Below are 19,394 nucleotides of genomic sequence, written 5' to 3' on the forward strand. Positions count from 1 at the left end.
TTTTGCAACAGCTAATGGGGATCCTAATCAAATACCAAAAGGCTTCCTGGGATAGAGAGCTGATAGGACACACTTGAACTTCCTCGCTGGGAGGAGACTATCGAGGAGTGGAGGACACTCTTTTGCTTGACCGGAACAAATTAGATAGGTCAACGACACCTTGTAAGACCACACTGCCTACACACTTCATGATAGGTCAACGACACCTTGTAAGACCACACTGCCTACACACTTCATGATAGGTCAACGACACCTTGTAAGACCACACTGCCTACACACTTCATGATAGGTCAGCGACACCTTGTAAGACCACACTGCCTACACACTTCATGATAGGTCAACGACACCTTGTAAGACCACACTGCCTACACACTTCATGTACTGACCACCTTGAACAGATGTTTTTCCTTATCTGGTCATGTGATCAGGAGAAACTCCTTTTCCAAACTTCAGTATAGGACCTATAGGTAATGGGTCCACCTTGCCCTCTGATAGGCTAGGTCGTTTCACCATCTTGTGTACCCCAATCTAATCATTTCTAATCACAGTGTTCTCTCTGTCCCTCTGCCTCTGCCCCCCTCCCCCCCAGATTATAGAGTCTGTCTGAGGTGCTAAACTTAAACTACAGCACTTTGTTTATCTGGTTTGGCTGGGGGCTGTGGGAGTTGGAGCCTTCCTGCATTAGCATATAACAGAGAGAGTAGTGTGTGTGTGTGTGTGTGTGTGTGTGTGTGTGTGTGTGTGTGTGTGTGTGTGTGTGTGTGTGTGTGTGTAGAGTGCATAAACGTTTGTGTGTCTCTCAGACTGAGCGGTAAAAGCTCAACAGTGTTTTCATGGATACCAATTAGCTTCTCAGTAAATAAATAAAACATATGAGAACTACCATCTATCATAAACTACAATCTCTAAATACAATACTACAGCAGTCCACTCATCAACCAACATTTTACTAGAGACAAAGGGGTACTGTATGTGAATTGTTTGTCCACTAGGGGGTAGTGATGCTCCTCATTCCACAATGATGAAGAGTGCTGGGCTGGCTGTGTAGAAAGGTGAACTCTCAACTCTGGCTGTGTAGAAAGGTGAACTCTCAACTCTGGCTGTGTAGAAAGGTGAACTCTCAACTCTGGCTGTGTAGAAAGGTGAACTCTCAACTCTGGCTGTGTAGAAAGGTGAACTCTCAACTCTGGCTGTGTAGAAAGGTGAGCTCAGCTCGGTCACACACACATTGGTTTAGACAGTAAATGATCCTATTGCTTGTCGTATCTTGTTGTACCTTTGACTGGGGTGGAAGTGTTCCTAAATAGCTTGATATCTCCATAAAACTTCATCCAGATTCTTAGTCAATATCACAGGAAAGAACAATAGAGCATGAGGGAATAAAATAGTTAGTAGTGCCCATCCACCTTCCTCCATCCATCCATCCACCTCCCTGCATCCACCCTTCCTCCATCCACCCTCCTCCATCCACCCTTCCTCCATCCACTTTCCTCCATCCACCCTTCCTCCATCCACCCTCCTCCATCCACCTTCCTCCATCCACCTTCCTCCATCCACACTTCCTCCATCCACCCTTCCTCCATCCACTTTCCTCCATCCACCCTTCCTCCATCCACCCTCCTCCATCCACCTTCCTCCATCCACCTTCCTCCATCCACACTTCCTCCATCCACCTCGCTCCATCCACCCTTCCTCCATCCACCTCGCTCCATCCACCCTCCTCCATCCACCTTTACTCCATCCACCCTCCTCCCTCCCTCCCTCCCTCCCTCCCTCCCTCCCTCCCTCCCTCCCTCCCTCCCTCCCTCCCTCCCTCCCTCCCTCCCTCCCTCCCTCCCGCTATTCTACTTTGTTTATTAGTCTGTTTATTAGTCTGTTGCTGCAGTGGAGGGAGGAGGCTGGTGTGTTTCAGTCTGTCGCTGCAGTGGAGGGAGGAGGCTGGTGTGTTTCAGTCTGTCGCTGCAGTGGAGGGCGGAGGCTGTTAATTGCTTGTTTCTGATTTGAATAAAAATGAACTGCATGGATAATTAGGTGTTTTGTTTTACACCAAATAGATGAGAAATTGAGGGGGGAGAGCAGAAAGAGAGTAAGAAGGGGAGAGAGAGAGGCTGGAGATTAAGAGTGGGAGATTAAGAGAGGGAGAGAGACAGAGAGCAGAGAGAGAGATGGGGAGAGAGAGGGGGGAGAAAGAGCGGAGAGAGGGACATCTTTATCCATTTCTCCTCTTGTCCTTATCCACTTCTCCTAACATCCTCATCCACTTCTCCTAACATCCTTATTCCCTTCTAACATCCTTATCCACTTCTCCTAACATCCTTATCCACTTCTCCTAACATCCTTATCCACTTCTCCTAACATCTTCATCCACTTCTCCTAACATCCTTATCCACTTCTCCTAACATCCTTATTCCCTTCTAACATCCTTATCCACTTCTCCTAACATCCTTATCCACTTCTCCTAACATCTTCATCCACTTCTCCTAACATCCTTATCTACTTCTCCTAACATCCTTATCCACTTCTCCTAACATCCTTATCTACTTCTCCTAACATCCTCATCCACTTCTCCTAACATCCTCATCCACTTCTCCTAACATCCTCATCCACTTCTCCTAATATCCTCATCCACTTCCCCTAACATCCTTATCCACTTCTCCTAACATCCTCATCCACTTCTCCTAACATCCTTATCCACTTCTAACATCCTCATTCACTACTCCTAACATCCTTATCTACTTCTCCTAACATCCTCATCCACTTCTCCTAACATCCTCATCCACTTCTCCTAATATCCTCATCCACTTCCCCTAACATCCTTATCCACTTCTCCTAACATCCTCATCCACTTCTCCTAACATCCTTATCCACTTCTAACATCCTCATTCACTACTCCTAACATCCTTATCCACTTCTCCTAACATCCTTATTCCCTTCTAACATCCTTATCCACTTCTCCTAACATCCTTATCCACTTCTCCTAACATCCTCATCCACTTCTCCTAACATCCTTATTCCCTTCTAACATCCTTATCCACTTCTCCTAACATCCTTATCCACTTCTCCTAACATCCTTATCCACTTCTCCTAACATCCTTATTCCCTTCTAACATCCTTATCCACTTCTCCTAACATCCTTATCCACTTCTCCTAACATCCTCATCCACTTCTCCTAACATCCTTATCCACTTCTAACATCCTCATTCACTTCCCCTAACATCCTTATCCACTTCTCCTAACATCCTCATCCACTTCTCCTAACATCCTTATTCCCTTCTAACATCCTTATCCACTTCTCCTAACATCCTTATCCACTTCTCCTAACATCCTTATCCACTTCTCCTAACATCTTCATCCACTTCTCCTAACATCCTTATCCACTTCTCCTAACATCCTTATTCCCTTCTAACATCCTTATCCACTTCTCCTAACATCCTCATCCACTTCTCCTAACATCCTTATCCACTTCTCCTAACATCCTCATTCACTACTCCTAACATCCTCATTCACTACTCCTAACATCCTTATCCACTTCTCCTAACAGCTAGTAAAACTTTCTTCACCTGTGACTCCACGAGGTGATGTTGTAATTCCACAGAGGACATGATGAGGGCACTGTAGCTCTGTCATAACACGTACAGGAGCAACACTGATGCCACGGTAATGCCCAGCTGACTTAGCCTGAGGTGACGACATGCCTCTTCATATTTAGTCACAGACTTCATTATTGCCTTTGTACTAACAGACTATCTTTCTGGACAGGTAGTAACAAAGTCTAGATATTTATTTCAATAGTTTATTTCGGACAATATAAAGACGGATAGGCTACAACTACAACGGTGACACATTTAATAAACAAGAGTTGGATGCATTGCACAATCCCTATTTAGCTTGCACTAATTTCCTCTGTTAGTCCCGAGATATATTTTCTCTGCTTTGTATTGTTCCCACCCCAGGCTCTCAGAGAGAGAGAGAGAGACAGAGAGAGCGAGAGAGAGAGAGACACAGAGAGACAGAGACAGAGAGACACAGAGAGACAGAGACACAGAGAGAGAGAGAGACAGAGAGAGAGAGAGAGAGAGAGAGAGACAGAGAGAGAGAGAGAGAGAGAGAGAGAGAGAGAAAGAGAGAGAGACAGAAAGAGAGAGACCACCATCTTGTTCGTGAGAGTCTTCCTGTAACGGGTGTCGTCGTCTGATGAGGAAGAATCGGACCAAAGCGCAGCGTGGTAAGTGTTCATGACTTTTATTGAACTGAACACTGAACAAAATAACAAAGAGAATAAACAAAACCGAAACAGTCCTGTCAGGTGCAGAAAACACAAATCAGAAAATAACTACCCACAAAACACAGGTGGGAAAAAGCTGCCTAAGTATGATTCCCAATCAGAGTCAACGATAGACAGCTGCCTCTGATTGAGAACCACACTTGGCCAAACACAAAGAAATACAAAACATAGAAAAAGAACATAGAATGCCCACCCAAATCACACCCTGACCAAACCAAAATAGAGACATAAAAAGCTCTCTACGGTCAGGGCGTGACAGTACCCCCCCCCCCCCCCCCCCCCCCAAAAGGGGTCATAATAGTTTGTGGGCCAAACCATTTTGGACGCCACCTATACGTTCTCGTGAGAAGACCGATTTTCGGGGATGTCTCATGGTCTGACAAACATCGCTCTAGCTCTGCCACCTTTTTTAACGCAAATGCAACATCCAATGCAAAAAGCCAGATATCTCCATCTTAAATTGACGGATTTTGATGGAATAAAAAAAGAAAAGTTACTTAAATTGATGCAAATTAAAAACACAGCGACAGTGAACCATGAATTAATTTCAGTGTGTGTGTGTGTGTGTGTGTGTGTGTGAGTGTATGTGTATGTGTATGTGTATGTGTGTATGTGTATGTGTATGTATGTGTATGTGTATGTGTGTGTGTGTGTGTGTGTGTGTGTGTGTGTATGTGTGTGTATTGATAGGGGCTATTGAATGCAGAATGACTGGACAACAAGCTAATTTCTGGATTTTGTTTCAGAACAAGTAAAGGGAGAGAGAGTCATGCCACAAAGGGACCAAATGGCAGCCTATTCCGTAGGGCACTGGTCAAAAGAAGTGAACAGGGTGCCATTTTGGACGACACAAGGGACTAGATGTGAATTCAGAACAGGACAATAGTCTTTCCATAATAGCCTATCTTTTTTATGTTAATGTGTTAATTCCCTGGTTTAAGACTTTTAACGGAGTGATTCTTATATCAGCTGGCGCAAGGCAGCTCGGGCCTCGTCCCCCACGCACTGCCCTCGGTAACAGCCACATGTCAGAATACCTCCCTGCCTCTTCATCTTTCTCTGAACACATTGAATAACATAAATAGGTATCATAAAACAATATGTCAAAAAAATGGGCTTCAGTATTTTCTCAAAATATGATTTATTTAATGTCAATCTTTGAATTGTCCTTTTTTTTCTTGTTGATTTTTTTCATGCATCTCCAGATGTATTCAGGACATGCTGAACTTTATTGTTCTGTTTTGTGATTCATTATAAACAAAAACAAACAATTTGCATAACAAAACAGGATGAAATATACCGGCCAGAGATAAACATTAGGCTGATTATGAAGATGATGTGGGAGCTGACATGGAGGAAGACAAGAGTGTCTTTGGGGCCTTGGGTTACCTTTGTGGTGGCAGGTAGCCTAGTGGTTAGAGCGCTGGGCCTAAAGGTTGCTGGATTCAATCCCTGAGCTGACAAGGTAAAAATCTGTCATTCTGTAGGCCGTCATTGCAAATAAGAATTTGTTCTTAACTGACTTGCCTAGTTAAATAAAGGTTACACACATTACCTTTTCTAATGTATCCCTGTATCTGTCCATAGTGTATCCCTGTATCTCTCCAGAGTGTATCCCTGTATCTCTCCATAGTGTATCTGTAACGGTTTTCTTCCAGGGGTGAAGGAGAGGACCAAAGTGCAGCGCGGCTAGTGTTAAACATGTTTAATAAAGAACAAGTGAAACACTACAAACAACAATACAAAATAACAAATGTGCAAAAACCGACACAGACCTATCTGGTGCAGACAATCACAGAGACAGGAAACAAACACCCACAAAATCCCAACACAAAACAAGCCTCCTATATATGATTCTCAATCAGGGACAACGATTACCATCTGCCTCTGATTGAGAACCATATTAGGCTGGACATAGAAACAGACAAACTAGACACACAACATAGAATTCCCACCCAGCTCACGTCCTGACCAACTAAACACATACAAAACAACAGAAAACAGGTCAGGAACGTGACAGAACCCCCCCCTCAAGGTGCGAACTCCGGGCGCACCCCTAAAACTCAAGGGGAGGGTCTGGGTGGGCATCTGTCCGCGGTGGCGGCTCCGGCGCAGGACGAGGACACCACTCCACCACTGTCTTTGTCCCCCTCCTTAGCGTCCTTTGAGTGGCGACCCTCGCCCACGACCTTGGCCTAAGAATCCTCCCCAAGGCCCCCACATGATTTAGGAGGTAGCTCAGGACAGAGAGGTAGCTCAGGACAGAGAGGTAGCTCAGGACAGAGAGGTAGCTCAGGACAGAGAGGTAGCTCAGGACAGAGAGGTAGCTCAGGACAGAGGGGCAACTCCGGACTAATGGCAGCTCCGGACTGAGTGGCAGCTCCGGACTGAGTGGCAGCTCCGGACTGAGTGGCAGCTCCGGACTGAGTGGCAGCTCCGGACTGAGTGGCAGCTCCGGACTGGGTGGCAGCTCCGGACTGGGTGGCAGCTCCGGACTGGGTGGCAGCTCCGGACTGAATGACCGCTCCGGACTGAATGACCGCTCCGGACTGGAGGGCAGCTCATGACTGTAGGGCAGCTCATGACTGTAGGGCAGCTCATGACTGGAGGGCAGCTCATGACTGGAGGGCAGCTCATGACTGGAGGGCAGCTCATGACTGGAGGGCAGCTCATGACTGTAGGGCAGCTCTGGCAGCTCCTGACTGGCTGGCGGCTCTGGCAGCTCCTGACCGGCTGGCGTCTCTGGCAGCTCCTGACCGGCTGGCGTCTCTGGCAGCTCCTGACTGGCTGGCGTCTCTGGCAGCTCCTGACTGGCTGGCGTCTCTGGCAGCTCCTGACTGGCTGGCGTCTCTGGCAGCTCCTGACTGGCTGGCGTCTCTGGCAGCTCCTGACTGGCTGGCGTCTCTGGCAGCTCCTGACTGACGGACGGCTCTAGCGGCTCCTGACTGACGGATGGCTCTAATGGCTCGGGACAGACGGGCGGCTCTAATGGCTCGTGGCAGACGGGCGGCTCTAATGGCTCGTGGCAGACGGATGACTCAGACGGCGCTGGGCAGACGGATGGCTCAGACGGCGCTGGGCAGACGGATGGCTCAGACGGCGCTGGGCAGACGGATGGCTCAGACGGCGCTGGGCAGACGGATGACTCAGACGGCGCTGGGCAGACGGATGGCTCAGACGGCGCTGGGCAGACGGATGGCTCAGACGGCGCTGGGCAGACGAGCAGTGCAGGCGGCGTTGGGCAGACGGGCAGTTCAGGCACCGCTGGGCAGACGGCAGACTCTGGCCGGCTGAGACGCACTATAGGCCTGATGCGTGGTGCCGGAACTGGAGGTACCGGGCTGAGGGCACGCACCTCAGGGCGAGTGCGGGGAGGAGGAACAGGGCTCTGGAGATGCACTGGAAGCCTGGTGCGTGGTGTAGGCACTGGTGGTACTGGGCTGGGGCGGGAAGGTGGCGCCGGATATACCGGACCGTGAAGGAGGACACGCGCTCTTGAGCACCGAGCCTCTCCAACCTTACCAGGTTGAATGGTCCCCGTAGCCCTGCCAGTGCGGCGAGGTGGAATAGCCCGCACTGGGCTATGCAGGCGAACCGGGGACACCACCTGTAAGGCTGGTGCCATGTACGCCGGCCCGAGGAGACGTACTGGAGGCCAGATATGTTGGGCCGGCTTCATGGCACCCGGCTCGATGCCCAACCTAGCCCTACCAGTGCGGCAAGGTGGAATAGCCCGCACTGGGCTAAGCACGCGTACTGGGGACACCGTGCGCTTTACCGCATAACACGGTGTCTGACCAGTACGACGCCCTCTCACTCCACGGTAAGCCCGGGGAGTTGGCTCAGGTATCCAACCCGGCTTCGCCACACTCCCCTTTAGCCCCCCCCCCAAGAAATTTTTGGGTGAGCCTCTCGGGCTTCCAGCCTCTCTTACGTGCTGCCTCCTCAATCCACCGCTCCTGGGCTGTGGCTGCCTCCTTCTCCTCCCGAGAGCGGCGATTCTCTCCAACCTTTGCCCAGGGTCCTTTTCCGTTCATGATTTCCTCCCATGACCATTCCTCCTGGTACCGCTGCTGCTGTTGCTGCTGCCCGTTGCCACGCTGCTTGGTCCGGGTTTGGTGGGTGTTTCTGTAACGGCTTTCTTCCAGGGGTGAAGGAGAGGACCAAAGTGCAGCGCGGCTAGTGTTAAACATGTTTAATAAAGAACAAGTGAAACACTACAAACAACAATACAAAATAACAAATGTGCAAAAACCGACACAGACCTATCTGGTGCAGACAATCACAGAGACAGGAAACAAACACCCACAAAATCCCAACACAAAACAAGCCTCCTATATATGATTCTCAATCAGGGACAACGATTACCATCTGCCTCTGATTGAGAACCATATTAGGCTGGACATAGAAACAGACAAACTAGACACACAACATAGAATTCCCACCCAGCTCACGTCCTGACCAACTAAACACATACAAAACAACAGAAAACAGGTCAGGAACGTGACAGTATCCCTGTATCTCTCCATAGTGTATCCCTGTATCTCGCCATAGTGTATCCCTGTATCTCTCCATAGTGTATCCCTGTATCTCTCCATAGTGTATCCCTGTATCTCTCCATAGTGTATCCCTGTATCTCTCCATAGTGTATCCCTGTATCTCTCCATAATGGTTCCCTGTATCTCTCCATAGTGTATCTCTGTATCTCTCCAGAGTGTATCCCTGTATCTCTCCATAGTGTATCCCTGTATCTCTCCATAGTGTATCCCTGTATCTCTCCATAGTGTATCCCTGTATCTCTCCATAATGGTTCCCTGCATCTCTCCATAGTGTATCTCTGTATCTCTCCAGAGTGTATCCCTGTATCTCTCCATAGTGTATCCCTGTATCTCTCCATAGTGTATCCCTGTATCTCTCCATAGTGTATCCCTGTATCTCTCCAGAGTGTATCCCTGTATCTCTCCAGAGTGTATCCCTGTATCTCTCCATAGTGTATCCCTGTATCTCTCCATAGTGTATCCCTGTATCTCTCCATAGTGTATCCCTGTATCTCTCCATAATGGTTCCCTGTATCTCTCCATAGTGTATCTCTGTATCTCTCCATAGTGTATCCATGTATCTCTCCATAGTGTATCCCTGTATCTCTCCATAGTGTATCTCTGTATCTCTCCATAGTGTATCCCTGTATCTCTCCATAGTGTATCCCTGTATCTCTCCATAGTGTATCCCTGTATCTCTCCATAGTGTATCCCTGTATCTCTCCATAGTGTATCCCTGTATCTCTCCATAGTGTATCCCTGTATCTCTCCATAGTGTATCACTGTATCTCTCCAGAGTGTATCCCTGTATCTCTCCATAGTGTATATCCATGTATCTCTGTATCTCCCTTTCCACCTCTTCATTTGACCCAGATAAGGTCTCCAGCTCTCCTGGCTTTCCTAGACATGCCCACTGACTCCCTGGCCTGCTGATATTCAGCCCCCCCCCCCCCCCCCCCCAAAAACGATTAATCTCAGGCTTCGTCTTTCATAACAGACTTCATGTCTTTCAGGCTTCCTTTTGTGGAGGGAAAACCTCCCTACAGCAGTTTAGGAGGGTAGGCAGAGATACAGAGCTCCTATCCCTAAGCACTGATCTAGGAACAGGTCAATGAGGTTAAAGTTTAACTGTAATATAAACGTTGATTGGAAATCAAACAATCCTACTGCAGAAGGAGAAAGAGAGATTCCTGCCTGGTTTAATATAATGGTCATGGTAAAACAAGCATTACTCTACAGTACACTGAGTACTCGCTATTCAGCCTCTCTTGATAGAAAATGGATTGCGTACAGGTTTCTTTTGTTACCATACAAAAAAAATGCTTTGGGATTAAAGCATTCTCCAGGTGCTGCAGGCAGGGTCCTCCATCTATCCAATGACATTCACAAAGACCAGGGTCCTCCATCTATCCAATGACATTCACAAAGACCAGGGTCCTCCATCTATCCAATGACATTCACAAAGACCAGGGTCCTCCATCTATCCAATGACATTCACAAAGACCAGGGTCCTCCATCTATCCAATGACATTCACAAAGACCAGGGTCCTCCATCTATCCAATGACATTCACAAAGACAAGTTAGCTTCAGAACAGAGCTTTGGGGTTACTTCTGTAGGGGAAAAGTCTTGCAAGGTGCCTAGGGAGCTTTACCTCCAGGTGTGTGTGTGTGTGTGTGTGTGTGTGTGTGTGTGTGTGTGTGTGTGTGTGTGTGTGTGTGTGTGTGTGTGTGTGTGTCTTTGCATACCTAAGGAATCTTTCCACTGGAATTCATTCCAGTCCCCCCCTCCCCCCACCAGACAAAATATTCTTAATTAATATGCGCTCAATTAGATAATATCGTTCTGATTATATCACACATGCCTAATTGCCCGTAAGAGGGTACTGTAAACATTGACATGATATAATAGATCGGGTTTTTTGGCTGTTCTTCAAGCATGTGAATGATGAAAAAAGGTCATGTGATCATTGCGTGTGAAGACTTGTATAAAGAAAAATATAAAATTTATCTCACTTCAGAGGTTCATTCATTAATAAATTGTTGTTCTAATACTATATAATAAATAATAATAACACACACACACGTTGTCCTTGAAGCTGACTATGTTAAGGGTGAGTGAGGAAAGGAGAGATGAGAAGTGGGGGAGAGGTATAGAGGATGAAGACTGAGGAAAGGAGAGATGAAAAATGGGGGAGAGTCAGATAGGATGGAGACTGATGAAAGGAGAGATGAGAAGTGGGGGAGAGGTATAGTGGATGAAGACAGGAAAGGAGAGATGAGAAGTGGGAGAGATTTAGAGAGGGTGGAGACTGAGGAAAGGAGAGATGAGAAGTGGGGGAGATTTAGAGAGGGTGGAGACTGAGGAAAGGAGAGATGAGAAGTGGGGGAGATTTAGAGAGGATGGAGACTGAGGAAAGCAGAGATGAGAAGTGAAGGAAAAGTAGAAAGGATGAAGACTGAGGAAAGGAGAGATGAGAAGTGAAGGAAAGGTAGAAAGGATGAAGACTGAGGAAAGGAGAGATGAAAAATGGGGGAGTCAGATAGGATGGAGACTGAGGAAAGGAGAGATGAGAAGTGAAGGAAAGGTAGAAAGGATGGAGACTGACGAAAGGAGAGATGAGTTGTGAAGGAAATGTATAGAGGACGGGACTTGGAGAGAGTGGAGATGGCAGGATAGAGGGATGAAACAGAGGGTAAAGTCTATTGAGTCACCCAGGACCATGGCTGATCCCACAGCTATTTGATAGAGGCCTTGACATGTTTTCACTCTCCATCACACAGTTCATATGGAGGAAGGAGAGAGGGAAGAGGTGAAAGGAGAGGAAGAGGGGAAGGACGAGGGGAAGGACGAAGGGAGAGTGGAGAGAGGAAGGGAGAGAGGAGAGGGGAAGGACGGAGGGAGAGTGGAGAGGGGAAGGGTGAGAGGAGAGGGGAAGGACGAGAGGGGAGGGGAAGGATGAAGGGAGAGAGGAGAGGAGAGGGGAAGGATCCTGCAAGGGACTGCTCCATGACCAAACTGAATTATAGCCTTGTCACTTCCAATCCCATCAGTCGTATCTCTTACACAGACACAGAGACGGAGAGAGGAATCTCAAATCTAAATCCCTCTAGTGCTCCCGGCACATTTGGCATTCTGTGTGTTTGGGGGACAGAGTTCTAGAAACTAGTTGTTCTGTTCTCTCTTTCTCCTTGAAGTTACTTATCCGTCTAACTTCCTCAGAGTTAGAGCGAGATCTGAGTGTTAAGTTAACACAACACACTAGGAGAGAAGTTGTGTGTGTTTTATAAGTTACCACAACACACTAGGAGAGAAGTTGTGTGTGTTTTATAAGTTACCACAACACACTAGGAGAGAAGCTGTGTGTGTTTTATAAGTTACCACAACACACTAGGAGAGAAGCTGTGTGTGTTTTAATAAGTTACCACAACACACTATGAGAGAAGCTGTGTGTGTTTTAATAAGTTACCACAACACACTATGAGAGAAGCTGTGTGTGTATATGTGTGTGTGTTTTAATAAGTTACCACAACACACTAGGAGAGAAGCTGTGTGTGTTTTAATAAGTTACCACAACACACTATGAGAGAAGCTGTGTGTGTTTTATAAGTTACCACAACACACTATGAGAGAAGCTGTGTGTGTTTTAATAAGTTACCACAACACACTAGGAGAGAAGCTGTGTGTGTTTTATAAGTTACCACAACACACTAGGAGAGAAGCTGTGTGTGTTTTATACGTTACCACAACACACTAGGAGAGAAGCTGTGTGTGTATATGTGTGTGTGTTTTATAAGTTAAAAATGAGCATAGCCTGTGCATAACTGAGGGAGAGAGAGCCTATCTTTTCATCGTTGTTTGATCAATGGGACTGTAAAGATCCCAAACGTAAGAGGACTCAAGTCCTCTGTGAATGTTAACCAGCCATAGAAGAGGAGTGGGACAACTTTCCACAGGCCACAATCAACAGCCTGTTTAACTCTATGTGAAGGAGATGTGTCACGCTGCATGAGGTAAATGTTGTTCACTTCAGCTATTGACTGGTTTTCTGATCCACGCCCCTTCCTGTAAAAAGTTATCTGTGATCAACAGATATTTGTATTCCCAGTCATTTGAAATCTACAGATTAGGGCCTAAGGAATTTATTTCAATTGACTGCTTTCCTTAAATGAACTGTAACTCAGTAAAATGTTTGAAATTATTGCATGTTGCATTTAAAGTTTTGTTCAGTATATTAAAGGGTAACTCTCAACCCCAATTTCAGCCTTTGCCCAACCCCCTAAAATAAAAAATGCGTTCAGGTGAGAAGTTGTGGGTGGGGGGGAATTACTCATAAATACAGCATTCATTTTGGGTGAGGGTTAACATAGTTACACTTGATCCCAACACTTGCTCACTAAAGCAAACTTACCAGAAGTCCACTGATCTGATAATACAATGATGTGCATTGCAAGCAAATATGGTTTTGGACAGTTCGCTTACAGTGGTAAAGCACTGATCTTCTGACATCTATTTCCCCTTGCAGTGTAGGCTGGAATCCCCCAAAACAAATCTTTGAAATGTGGATCCACATTTATTGCGGTATTGTGTTGGGAAGAAAAGTGCAATCATCACCTTGAAAAATGAAGATTAGGGGCTCAATTCAATCCAACCTGCAGTATTTAAGCAGTAGATATTTTTCCAATGGTCGAATTAACTCTCAGATTGGTTAGGGTACTGTATAAAAACCTACATCTATTACCGGGGCTTTTACTTGTCGGAATAAAAATTGTGTGGGCACGGGATGAATATTGTACATAAAGGATAATATATATGTGCCTCATGTGGGATTAGATCTCACAAACATTGACATTTTAGCCACTGTTTTAGCAAACTATTGCCACCAATCAGTTGGGAAGAAATACACCAAGTTGACATGACGACCGTTGTGATCTATTCCTTCTTACGACACGGACGTAACTACGACTAATCCTCATAGCTTACATGTTTCATTTCTTTGTAAAAGCACATATAGATGTGCATGAAACTAGTAGAGACATATTGTTAGAGATCTGAATTCTGTGCGCTCTATCCCTCTTCAATCTGGACAACATTATTTGAATTTGGTCATATGCAGAAATGTGCCTTACTGCCTTTCGAATTGTATAATGTCACTCTAGTCAAGGAAGCATCAGGCAAAATATATTGGCACGCTCCACTTACCAAAGGTACCTTCTTCAGGTGCCTCTACTTCACGATTTCAATGGTCGAGTTAACCGCTAGGGGCAGAAAGAGCTAGATTTACTACTAAAATATATCACTTTTGTAATGAACTGTCAAAATGAAGATCAGAATGGATGTTTCACTATCACTAAGCCTAAAACATTTGGTTTTTAATGAAAGTTACTTTTAAAAAGAAAATAATTGATTTGATATGCCTCCTACAGAGTGAATAGCATCAGTACAGCCAGCTATTTAATATGTCTCATTGACCATTTCCCCATACATTTACTTGAGAAGCCGCAACTGAAATAATTCCCATTTCTAATTTTCTCCTAATTCACTTTGAATCCTGATCACCATGCGTCCAACAGTAGTAAAAATAAATGACAGAGAATGTCATTTCTGGTTCAGATAAATGACATCACATGTTGATCTCCACCAATCTCTAGGCCCTGGATTAAACCATGAGTTGTAATTACTGATGCTAAGGGTTCTGTGGCTAGGGGGAAAGAGAACACAAAGTCATCCCTCTGGATAACTTAAATGATTCAAAGATCGGCCCATTTATTTATACAGATGCTTTGGGGGAATTGTACAATAACTCAACCCAGGAAATAAATAACGCACCAAAACCAAACTTTTTTTAAACAGCCACCAAATATGCCCATTCCACCCAATCAAATGCTTTTTCAGCTTCTTTTGATTCTGCCACATATGGAACGTTCCAGTGCCTGGTATGATAGATTATATTAATAAAACCAGTGGAGATTGTCTGAACACATCCTGCTCCGTATTAACCCTGTTTGATCTGAGTGAATCAACTTTTGCATCACTGTTTCTATGCGAAAAGCCAGTACCTTAGCAATGATTTTGTAATCCACATTCAAGAGTGATACTGGGCGGAAGGATCCTCATGACAATGGATCCTTATCTTTCATTTTAAGTACTTGTAGGGTGATCGTAGTTCATTTTTCTCTAGAGCTGCTGTGAGCATAAGTAACATAGGCTTTAGTAATTTAGGACGAAAGTGTGTATAACATTCCACTGGGAATCCAACATTACCAGGGGATTTCCCAATCTCTAGATTATTGACGGCCTCCAAAAATTCACCTCGGTAATGTTTCTATCCGTATTTATTTTGTCTGGTTCCCTTATCATTGGTAAAATGGAAATCATCTATATCCTCCTTTCAGCTTTTGTTTTTGAAATTGTTAAAGTTCGTGATAAAAATGTTTTAATGACTGAGTTGATTTCAGACGGATCCATTTGTTATGCTACCATCTGGGTTTGAATTTTATAGATGGTCCGTTCTAAAACAAGCATTTTTCCCCTGCACTTTCACCTTGCTCAATGTATTGTTGTCTTGGATATCATGGGAGCAATCTCTGCAGATCAGGTGTTTTACTGTGTTATAGTGAAGCTTCAAAGTGTTCAACTGTTGAAGGGTGGTCGCATTTCTATCTAAACTGTTTTCTTTCTAAGTCTAATTCTTTATGGATCTTGTTTTTCTTACGTGAAGAGCAAGACATGATACAACCTCTCATATATACTTTAGGACAAGGACAACAGTTCGTTATCTACATTTATTTCCAAAAACCTGTCTATCTGTGTGTTGAGATATGAGGTAAACTCCTTATCTCCAAGTAATATTGTGTTGAATCACCAAGTCTTTGCTATTGGCATAGGAGGTTTGGGCTTTACCATGAAGGACTATGGGTTATGGTCAGAATTTATTCTAAGAAGGTATTTACATTCAGAAACACAGTCAATTAAAGAAAAGTTTACAATAAAAAAACTTAAATGATTGATTATGAGTTGTAAATATATCAGGGAAAGGAATATTCTCTTTCAGTAGGATGTGTCACCCCTGCTCCCGGTCTCCCTGTCTGGCTCTCGTGAGCACCAGGCTGCCCTTCATGACGCTCACCTGTCACCATCAATAAGAGCATCAGTGCTCATTGAACTCACCTGGACTCCTTCACCTTATTGTTTGCCCCTATCTATATCTGTCTGTTCCTCCATTGGTTCCCCCGTGTCAGCATTAATGTCGTTGTGTGTTCATGTCCAGACGCTGTCCTGTCCTGTTTCATGTCCGTTGTTAATTAAATGTTCACTCCCTGTACTTGCTTCTCGTCTACCAGCGTCGATCCATACAGGATGATTATATCTCCACAGTTCACATAGACCCATCTCTTTGATGTTGTGATGTAATACCTTAGACATGTTAGGAAGAGGATATACTGTAGTTTAGTCGAGGACTTGTCTAGAGTTACATCCCGTACACAATTCAAATCACTCCCTATATAATATTCCTGTTACATTGAGATAGTTTTCGTATATTAATGAACTTTGGTTCATCTTCATTTGGGAAACAACAGTTCAGAAAATAGATTTTTTTCTTGTGCCAGATTTCCTTTATGCATTATATAATGTCCATTTGGGTTTGTAGTAAGTTCTATAGAGGAGAATGTGGAAGGGAATGCAACCCATCCCAAGCATGTAAACAAATACGTGCACAAAATCTCTCCCGAGTGGCGCAGTGGTCTAGGACACTGCATCTCAGTGCAAGAGGCGTCACTGCAGTACCTGGTTCGAATCCAGGCTGCATCACATATGGCCATGATTGGGAGTCTCATAGGGTGGCTCAAAATTGACCCAGGTTTGGCCGGGGTAGGCCGTCGTTGTAAATAAGAATTTGTTCTTAACTGACTTACCTAGTTAAATTAAAATCGTAAAGCTTTTTGTGTGCATGGAAAATGTTTTAGATTTTTTTATTTCAACTCATGAAAGACAGGACCAACACTTTACATGTTGCGGTAATTTTTTTTCTCTCAGTATTATATATATATATATATATATATATATACTGTATATATATATATGGAAAATCATAAGTCGTATTTGATATATATATATATATACACTGCTCAAAAAAATAAAGGGAACACTTAAACAACACAATGTAACTCCAAGTCAATCACACTTCTGTGAAATCCAACTGTCCACTTAGGAAGCAACACTGATTGACAATAAATTTCACATGCTGTTGTGCAAATGGAATAGACAAAAGGTGGAAATTATAGGCAATTAGCAAGACACCCCCAATAAAGGAGTGGTTCTGCAGGTGGTGACCACAGACCACTTCTCAGTTCCTATGCTTCCTGGCTGATGTTTTGGTCACTTTTGAATGCTGGCGGTGCTTTCACTCTAGTGGTAGCATGAGACGGAGTCTACAACCGCTACCTCCGCCTTTGTGCAAGGAGGAGCACTGCCAGAGCCCTGCAAAATGATCTCCAGCAGGCCACAAATGTGCATGTGTCAGCATATGGTCTCACAAGGGGTCTGAGGATCTCATCTCGGTACCTAGTGGCAGTCAGACTACCTCTGGCGAGCACATGGAGGGCTGTGCGGACCCCCAAAGAAATGCCACCCCACACCATGACTGACCCACCGCCAAACCGGTCATGCTGGAGGATGTTGCAGGCAGCAGAACGTTCTCCACGGCGTCTCCAGACTCTGTCACGTCTGTCACATGTGCACATGTAGAGGGTCTGGGTTGCTGCGTATTCAGCTCCATTCCAAACCACTGCGGAGTGAGTGTCAGCACTATGTGTCCATGCTATGTGCAGTCAACTGGTATAATTACTACATAGTGATTATAATTAAATTCTCTTGGGTATGTGAGACAGTAGCGTCCCACCTCGTCAACAGCCAGGAAAACTGCAGGGCGCCAAATTCAAAACAACAGAAATCCCATAATTTAAATTCCTCAAACATACAAGTATTTTACACCATTTTAAAGCTACACTTGTTGTAAATCCAGCCAAAGTGTCCGATTTCAAAAAGGTTTTACGACGAAAGCACACCAAACGATTATGTTAGGTATGAGCCAAATCACAGAAAAAGACAGCCATTTTTCCAGCCAAAGAGAGCAGTAACAAAAAGCAGAAATAGAGATAAAATTAATCACTAACCTTTGATGATCTTCATCAGATGACACTCATAGGACTTCATGTTACACAATACATGTATGTTTTGTTCGGTAAAGTTCATATTTATATCCCAAAATCTGAGTTTAGGCGGGACGATACTGTCTCACTTGGCAAAAAGCCTGAGACAATGCAGAGCACCATATTCAAATGAATTACTATAAAATCAAACTTTCATTAAATCACACATGAAAGATACCAAATTAAAGCTACACTGGTTGTGAATCCAGCCAACATGTCAGAATTCAAATAGGCTTTTCGGCGAAAGCATACGATGCTATTTTGAGGATAGCACCATTGTAAACTGAGAGATAAGCATATTCCAACCCTGCAGGCACGACACAAAACGCAGAAATAAAAATATAATTCATGCCTTACCTTTGACGAGCTTCTGTTGTTGGCACTCCAATATGTCCCATAAACATCACAAAGGGTCCTTTTGTTTGATTAATTCCGTCGATATATATCCAAAATGTCCATTTATTTGGCGCGTTTGATCCAGAAAAACACAGGTTCCAACTTGCTCAAACGTGACGACAAAATATCTCAAAGGTTACCTGTAAACTTTGCCAAAAAATGTCATACTACTTTTGTAATACAACTTCAGGTATTTTTTAACGTTAATAATCGATAAAATTGAAGACGAGATGATCTGTGTTCAATACAGGATTAAAACCAACCGTAGCCTGCCTTCTGGTCATGCGCTTCTATCTCACAGGACACCTAGAGTGACTCGACTTCAAGATGGCCGTATTTCTTCATTACACAAAGGAATAACCTCAACCAATTTCTCTAGACTGTTGACATCCAGTGGAAGCCGTAGGAACTGCAAGCAAGTCGCTTAGAAATCTTCCCAATTAAAACACTTTGAAAAGAGAGTGACTTAAAAAAAAAAAACATCTGAATGGCTTGTCCTCGGGGTTTCGCCTGCTAAATAAGTTCTGTTATACTCACAGACACGATTCAAACAGTTTCATAAACTTCAGAGTGTTTTCTATCAAAATCTACTAATAATATGCATATCTTATTTTCTGGGGATGAGTAGCTGGCAGTTTAATTTGGGTATGCTTTTCATCCAAACGTGAAAATGCTGCCCCCTACCCTAGAGAAGTTAAGGAGCTGCTTCTTTTTTTTTGGTTACTACATGACTCCATATGTGTTATTCTACAATGTTTTGATTTGTAATTTTTTTGGGGGGTTACTATATGGCTCCATATGTGTTATTCTACAATGTTCTGAATGGTTTAACACTTTTTTGGTTACTGCATTACTCCATATGTGTTATTCTACACTGTTGTGATTGGTTTAACACTTTTGTGGTTACCACTGAATTTGGTTTGTGTGTTTTTTTGTCGTACATTCATCTCTGTTGTTCACCGTA

Source organism: Salvelinus namaycush, chromosome 24 (genome assembly GCF_016432855.1).
Source record: "Salvelinus namaycush isolate Seneca chromosome 24, SaNama_1.0, whole genome shotgun sequence".
Classification (NCBI taxonomy): Eukaryota; Metazoa; Chordata; class Actinopteri; order Salmoniformes; family Salmonidae; genus Salvelinus; species Salvelinus namaycush.